Source organism: Mycetomoellerius zeteki, unplaced genomic scaffold, assembly GCF_001594055.1.
Source record: "Mycetomoellerius zeteki isolate Tzet28-1 unplaced genomic scaffold, Tzet1.0 scaffold221, whole genome shotgun sequence".
NCBI lineage: Eukaryota > Metazoa > Arthropoda > Insecta > Hymenoptera > Formicidae > Mycetomoellerius > Mycetomoellerius zeteki.
The window spans coordinates 1,225,083-1,233,241 of record NW_017257184.1 but is presented as its reverse complement, the minus strand read 5'-3'; the positions used below and the strand labels follow the sequence as shown (position 1 = coordinate 1,233,241).

At 34.1% G+C, this 8,159-nt stretch overlaps 1 protein-coding gene across 1 annotated transcript in view; it reads right to left on the bottom strand.

The window, feature by feature from the left end:
- Positions 1-6,999, bottom strand: part of dpr12 (defective proboscis extension response 12) — a 214,707-nt gene extending 207,708 nt beyond the window's left edge. The window contains exon 1 of the mRNA XM_018448518.1: positions 6,954-6,999. The gene's annotated coding sequence lies outside the window, so the exon portion shown is untranslated. The remainder of the gene's footprint in view (positions 1-6,953) is intronic.
- Between the last annotated feature and the right edge of the window lie 1,160 nt (positions 7,000-8,159).

The window sequence follows — 8,159 nt, the reverse complement described above, 5'->3', positions numbered from 1 at the left end:
AGTGATTCTACAGCATGACAACGCTCGGCCTCACGTTGCAAAACCCGTTAAAACCTATCTGCAAACGCTGAAATGGGAAGTCCTACCCCACCCGCCATATTCTCCAGATATTGCGCCGTCCGATTATCACTTGTTCCGTTCAATGGCACATGGTCTGGCTGACCAGCAGTTCGACTCATATGAAGACATCAAAAAATGGCTTGATTCGTGGATAGTCTCAAAAGATGAACAGTTTTACCGTAACGGTATTCTGGCTCTGCCAGAAAGATGGGAAAAAGTAGTAGCTAGCGATGGGCAATACTTTCAATGATTCATTTGTAACCATTTTTTCACAATCAAGTTGCATTTTCATCAAAATAACAGCGAGAACTTAGTTGCGCACCTAATATATCTTCTATAAAATAATGAAATATGTAAATATTGAAAGCAATATTTTATTTAATGCTATCATTTACCATAATTTTTGACCTTTTAACTGTTTTGCTCGCATTTATAAATGCCTCAAGTAATTCTAAATCAGTGATACTGTGCTAGGATTAAAAAGCCATTATCATACGTTTATGAAAGATTTATACAGAACTGATGGGATATAACTGTATTATATAAATTAGGCAATTGTCATTAGAATTGTCATATCATTATTACAGAATTATATTATAAAATTATGATAAATGTTTTCTTAATCAATTTATATGTGTAATTGCATATTGATTATTATATATTTATATAACTAAAAACTGAAATTTGTATATTGTGTGTGTTTTACTATTTATATCTTTCTTCTGGTAAGGTAAAAATCTAATAATAAACAGATTTCTCAATAATTACTTATAACAGCAATTATTATATATCGAATAATGCTGAATATATCAAGTATTAGACTCAATAATGATTATTTGCATATAATAACCATAAATAATCAGCTTTACTGCAGGCAATCATGGAAAATGTAACAGTTATCGTTAATCACTATGCATATTACTAATTACTTCAATAATAACATAAATATATTGTATAGTTCGTGAAACAACGTATAGTAAACTTAGTATTTGGTAACAATATAGCTATATTGCACTTCATAACACTAAAGTTGCATAGCACAGTACATAACAGTATATGGCACAAAATAAATCGTTTAGAAATTATTATTCTAAAAAATCTACAACTTACTTTGTAAACAATAAAATATATAAACAATAACATTGAGAGGCGATTGAGAGCAAAATTAAGACGCAGTTATTAAAGCGTTATACATTAACAACGTATTTCATAGACTTTACAACTAATATGATGAAATTGGACGTTTCAGCTCAGTTCGAGCAATCCTCAGCGATGTCCAAATATCATTAAAAATTATTAAAAATAAGATCCAAGAATGCAGTTAAGGGAGCCTCTTCAATTTCAAACTTGAGAAACACACAGAAAAAAAGATTTTCTCTGCCGCTAATCTTAGTTTGTTATATTTGCTGTCGTAACTATAAATTTATAAATTACAGTGAAATGGTTTGCTGTTATAATATAGATATCACAGCTAAGACATTAGCTATAATACCTATACTTTAGCTGTCCATATTTTACATCTGCCATTTAGTTATCACATGCAATTTTTAGTTACGACAGCTACTTTTTTTTCCGTGCATCATTATCAATTAGTTGAATAGTTAACTGAGCACCGCTGCAAATCATGATCCAAATATCAAAAAGTTTAGAAACGCATGAATAGAGATAAATCGATCGTTAAGAGGACCGAATCGTGCAAAATATCAATGTGGGGTCCTCTTAACGATTTATCTGTATTCATGCGTTTCTAAACTTTTTGATATTTGGATCATGATTTGCAACGGTACTCAGTTAGCTATTTAACTAATTGATAATGATGCTTCTCAAGTTTAAAATTGAAGATGCTCCCTTAGCTGCATTCTTGGATCTTATTTTTAATAATTTTTAATGGAGTATTTGGACATCGCTGAGGATGGCTTGAACTGAGCCGAAACGTCCGATTTCATTATATTATAATTGTAAGGTCCATGAAATACATCGTTAACGTATGCTTTAATAACTGCGTCTTAATTTTTTGTTCTCAATTGCCTCTGTCATTGATTATATATTTTATTGTTAATCTCGAGAGCTCAATTTTATCTTAAATTTATTTACTTTGTAAAGCCTACTTTAAACGACCTATCCTCGGACTTTTCAAGAAGGAATATTTTAATATAAGTATATTTTATATATTTATATATCTTAATTCTTCAAATATTTTTCATATATGTGGCATATAAAATTACATACAAAATTCTATTCTGATATGAATGATAGATTATCAAAAATTAAATTTACTGTAATTTTACAGATTGTTTTTTAAAATATACATACATGACTTGTTCATATTTTGGATTGTATTTTCATTTCTTCAAAAATATTAAAGGTAAATAATACATTAATAATTCCTAACCGTAAGAAAGATAGTCCCTTACAGTCATATAAGAAAGATTATCGCCACGTCGCCGCGGAAGAAATGCCACAAATTGTAATTATCTATCAATACAGCGCGCAACATCAACCTCGATAAAGAACAAAGTGATATGTGAACGACGGAAAACGTTTGTGCACTTCTCGTAGATGTCATCGCTAGTGAGGTGCGCCCATTCCGAGCCAGGTGGCTGCATTGCACATGCTGTCGACATATCGAGAGCTGTTATAGTCATTAGAAGATAAGTGTCTCGTTCTGTCGGTATCGATTGTCACTGGCCAACGTACGCTACGTTTCTCGTTATGGGAAGTGAGGAACAAATAGGGGGTCATTAGAATAGCTTTCTCCTACGTGTGTTACCGCGCGCACCAAGCTTTCAGGCATATTACTCTCCTTAACTCAGGCGACCGTCGTGCAATTACGCGTCAATCCTACATAGTGGACTTGATGGAGCGATGATTTCGCGCGATAGTAAGTTTACGTTAAATTCTTTGAGTCACGATGCCATAACTTATGTAGCTCGAAATAATTTTAATGTACAACTATTATGTCGATATTTTTGCATAACTGTTTTCTTTATGTACAGAATATTTCATAATGTAGGCATAACTTCCGAAATGAATTAAAAAAATATAATAACACAAAATGTTTATATACCATACAAACATATGTACTATCTAACTTTGTTTCCCAGTTATAGAGTTACATAGTTTTCGTGTTTCATTAATTCTCATGACAAACTGAACTTAGCATCTTTACACATTTCTATCAGTAATTAACAGTACTCAATCAGTAATTAATAGTAAACATCTTAACTTAAATTGATAGTAAATATCTGGATAGAATCAACTAGACTAACTCAGTTTGTAATGAAAAGTAGAGAAACATAAAAACGTTTGTAACTCGGAAATAAGGTCACAGAAAGAACAAATATTTATATGAACTTTTTATGTCTCGAATTCATTTTTGAAGTTGTGCTCACAAATGTTAAAAATATTTTATATATATATTTACGTTTAGCAACCTTTCATTAAATTATCTTATATTAAATTAAAGCTAAAATCATAAAACAAACTGCAGCATAAAAAATGTATTAATATGACTAATTTGCATCAAGTGCAACTATATATCATATTAAATGTAACTTTAAACTTTTTAGACACGGGTCGTAATTCTAGCATCTTGCGAATAGCTTTATGACATCTTATGACCGTATACGCGCAAACGGGATAACTTCCTTTCTATTCGCCCCACAATTCCGTAGTCTTTTATCTCTGGTGACCAGAGCGCGCCGGTTAGACGACAGAAACTGGTTACCCGCAAACTTTCTACTTAAAGGAATATTCCGAAGATCACAAAAAATATCTACATTAGAGTTCCGCGAATCGAGTTTCTCTTTCCGAAGTCGTCAACTTTTAAGACGGAGGACGAGACGCACGCGAAAGATGCACAATAGAAATCTTTTGTTCGAAACAGTGCATATGGATACGCATAAAAGGGGATACTTTTAAGGTCGGCAATAGAAAACCGCCTTAGTCTATTGAGCGTTATTCGAGCTGCAAATAGCTCCTCGTAGACCGGAGTGTTTCCTTCTCGAACATCTTCAACGTTTATCCGGGCGGTATTGCGTTTATTTTCCAATTTAGGTCAATTTGCGGCAGGCATCGATGTCTGCCTCGGCACACCGATATAACGCGCCTTGACGCATACATTATGTTACTAACCGGCAACTGCCTAACAATGTTGTAGTTTTGAAAAATTGCCACTGGGAGTTGGTGCGACACGTAATTTAACGCATGAAGTCGCCGTCGTTGACTCACTCGCTCCCTCCCTTCTTCTCTCTCGTTTGTAACGAGATAAAATTCTATCTTGCGGGTAGAAAGTTTTATCTCAGCGTTTGGACACATATCGCGTTAATAGGAAAACACGTCGCGATAAATTCATATAGATAATGTGATCGCTTTTCATCGAGAACGGTTAGAAAAATGAATGAAATCACTATTTCTATTTTCTATTGCCTTATTAATAATTAACTTCATAAAATCATACCAACATTATTTATAATATAATCGTAGAAAATTATTTTATAGTACTTCTTCCTTTATATCTTGATAGAAAATTATATCTGACGTCAACTAAATCCATACTGTGTTCAAGTAAACTGATATAATTCTGTATATCACACGATATACAGAATGTCGTTTTGATTTTAACACTCAATTTAACATAATAATTATATATTTGAAAAAATTGTTAACATAATTAAAGAATATTAATTAATTACCTGTTGCGTGGATGAGCTTACAAAAGTCGCGCACGACACAAATTAAACGATAAGCGGATGGCTCACACAAATTACACACACATACATACGTGTACTTATTCACACGTGCAATACGATCAATAATAATGTGAGGAGTAGAGGAATACGCCGTGGCTTTATATCAAAGGGATTTCGGTCTTAATCTCGAGATCACGAGCTGAAGTTTTCCTCGGCTTTGTCGCCGCACGATTTGCCGCGCGCCTATAACTGTCCCGAATACGTACGATCATCGAGATCTGAGCAGAAGGAGATTCATTCAAGCCTCTATCGTGACACAGTATTCTACTCTCGTCGCAAACTTACGAATACGTTAGAGTCCTGGATTTATCAGAGAAGCGATCGACTTATGTCAGTATCGCAAAAGTACTAAAAAGTATTAGAAAAAGTATTAAAAATGGAGTCGTTTGCAAGACGGACTATAAAATCCACCAATTATCCATTAAGTAGCCATTTTTAACACAGAAATAAGTTCATGATTGGCTACTAAGTCACGTGATTGCAATGACCGATCAGAACACTTAACACCAATCGCGCTTCTCTTATAAATCTAGGACTCTAGAATACGTAGCCTAAAACTGGAACCCAAGTAGAACACAGAAGTCATGAGGACATCATCATGACCTTATTCGTCACTTATAAGTCAATTTTTAGGTATCAAATGACATCATGATGACGTCCTGTGATATCATTATGACTTAATTATGACTCCGTGTTCTACCTACTGGGAAACACAATGAAAAGTATAGGCAATAGGAACAGAAAGTAACAAATTTCAATCTATCAGAAACCATGTATACTAGAATCACAGATGTCTATACTAGTACTAGATCGCTAATTTCTACAATTAAAACGTTGTAAACGGCTGGATATCCGGTTGAGTTTATTCAATGACCACTTAAAAATTGGCCACTCCAATTTTTGCTCATATATAAGCAACACATACACACATCGTACGCATATATGACACATATACTGTCGCCGCCATTAAATCAACTCAGAAGTTAGCGATCTCGTACTAGTATAGATATCTATGATTAGAATGGATACTTTCGGAATGGCTGCGTTCGAAAACATCACCCGAGTGCCCCCGTGTATCGTTTTACCCTTATTGTTCACCCAATGTTAAATGTTTTCCGAACGCAACCTCTGATAGGTTGAAATCTCTTATTCTCTATTCCTATCTTTATATTGCTTGTGCTTTCCATTTTTTATCGCTTAACGCGATCCAAGATGGTTCAGGCGTTATCGCGTGTCCGCGACGCGACGGTCTTATATAGCGACTTAGGGTCTCATCTCTTAGGCGACGTCACAATATCGACTCAGGACGTAAGCAGCGGAATTCTCACAACGACAATTGCGCAGATATTTTATATATTATAGTAAAAAACACTGCGTAACTGTCGTTATGAATTCATAACGAGTTACAGAATACAGGCCTAGGCATTGTCGAGGACTGATCCAGAACATAGCCTATACAAGCGTCTTATAATAGTGTTAAGTAAATGTACTGAAATTAAATAGACATTCGATATACTAAGTAAATGTACTGAAACATTCGATATACATTAAATTAATGTACTGAAAAACAAATAGACATTCGTTTTGTTATCAACCATTATACGTTGTGACTCACTATATACGAAACATTATCATTATTTCATTATTCTTTCCCGATTAACAACGCAGCATCTAACAACACTTTTCGTTTTGTTAATATCGTTTTACGACTTAGTTAGTAATAATTAGCGACTGCAGAAGTGTTTGGCAAACTAATATACATATTTTTCAATTTATTACACGAGAAATTCATTATAGGAGTAGCGCTTCGCGCTTAATTGAATTCCCCGAACGAGCAAACGTAATGAGGGTTCGCGCAAAAAAATTGTCCGCTTTCGGATGAATGATTAGAATTCGATACAGAGAGCGCGCTTTCGAATTATCATACAGATAATGATATCATGTCTTTTCGCAAATTTTCTGAAGTCTTTTTGTTTGCGCTCTGTTGAGAAGGGAGATGTGAAATGTCCTACATTCATCCGCACGAAGCGTATCATCTTATGTGCTAGCCACATGCATGTACATATGTGCATGCGCGTGCACACAAGTGTATGTACACGGGAATACATAAACGAAAACGCGCATATATCTGTACGTACTCACGAGGACCGTCTTCTCGTCGTAAATCTCACTGCGAAATCATAATGCAGAAAATGCACCGAGAGGATTACGATCTTATTTGTCGCACGCGAAAGCAGTTCTAAGTTTGAAAGAAGGGTTCCTCATAAACCTATGAAATTACGTCTATGACCCGGCTGTGTCTACGTTCGATGTTTTATCATCTAAAGCAAGAATGAAGTGACGAAGGAGGAAGAGAAACGCATATGTTCTCACCGGATGCGAAAGACGTGTATATATTTCCAGATGGTTAAATTTGAATTGAAGATTGCGTGAATGTAAATAGAGTGTGGTTAAATTAAAAATCTGCAAATCGATAATCGACGGGATGCACCTTAATTCTTATTGCTGTAAAGTAAAACGGCCACCACTTTACATGAGATTTCCGTAGCCATTCCATGAATAGCTTTTAATTACTGCCAGGCGTGAATTCGATATGAAACTTAATCCGCTAGCACTTAATCCCCTAATTTAAGAATTCATTCGTTAGGATCGTACTGAACGTTGTCTATGGCATTTAAAATGCCAATGTTTAAAAATAGTATTCGGAAGGTTTTCCAGAAGCAAGAAAGTTAAATAAATAAATTTATCCACTAATTAAAATAAGGGAAGTTCCACAACTGTCCGGAACCGATTTGATTCTCCATGAAATATGTTGTTAAACACGAAAATCTAAAAAAGACACGTATTTTTTTATACGTGCGCTAATTCATGTTTAAGGGATGAAACACCCCTCTGAAAAAAAAAACGGTATTTCTATTTCGAGCCGAATACCGTCGGAAGTATAAAAGATGGAAAAAAATTTTGTAAACAAAAGTTGTATGGTTTCAAGAGTACTTCAAAAATGTTATGAAGAAAAAAAATTTTTTTAATTATTTTGTTTAACAATTGTTAACAAAAAAATTAAAAAATTTTTTTCTTCACAACATTGAAGTACTCTTGAGAAATTGATACTTTTATTTAAAAAATTTTTTTCTATCTTTTATACTTCTGACGGTATTCGGTTCGAAATAGAAATACCGTTTTTTTTTTCAGAGGGGGGTTTCATCCCTTAAACATGAGTTAGCGCACGTATAAAAAAATACGTGTCTCTTAAATTTTCGTGTTTAACAACATATTTCATGGAGAATCAAATCTATTCCGAACAGTTGTGAAACTTCCCTTGTTAGTCACATGATAGAATTTAAGTTT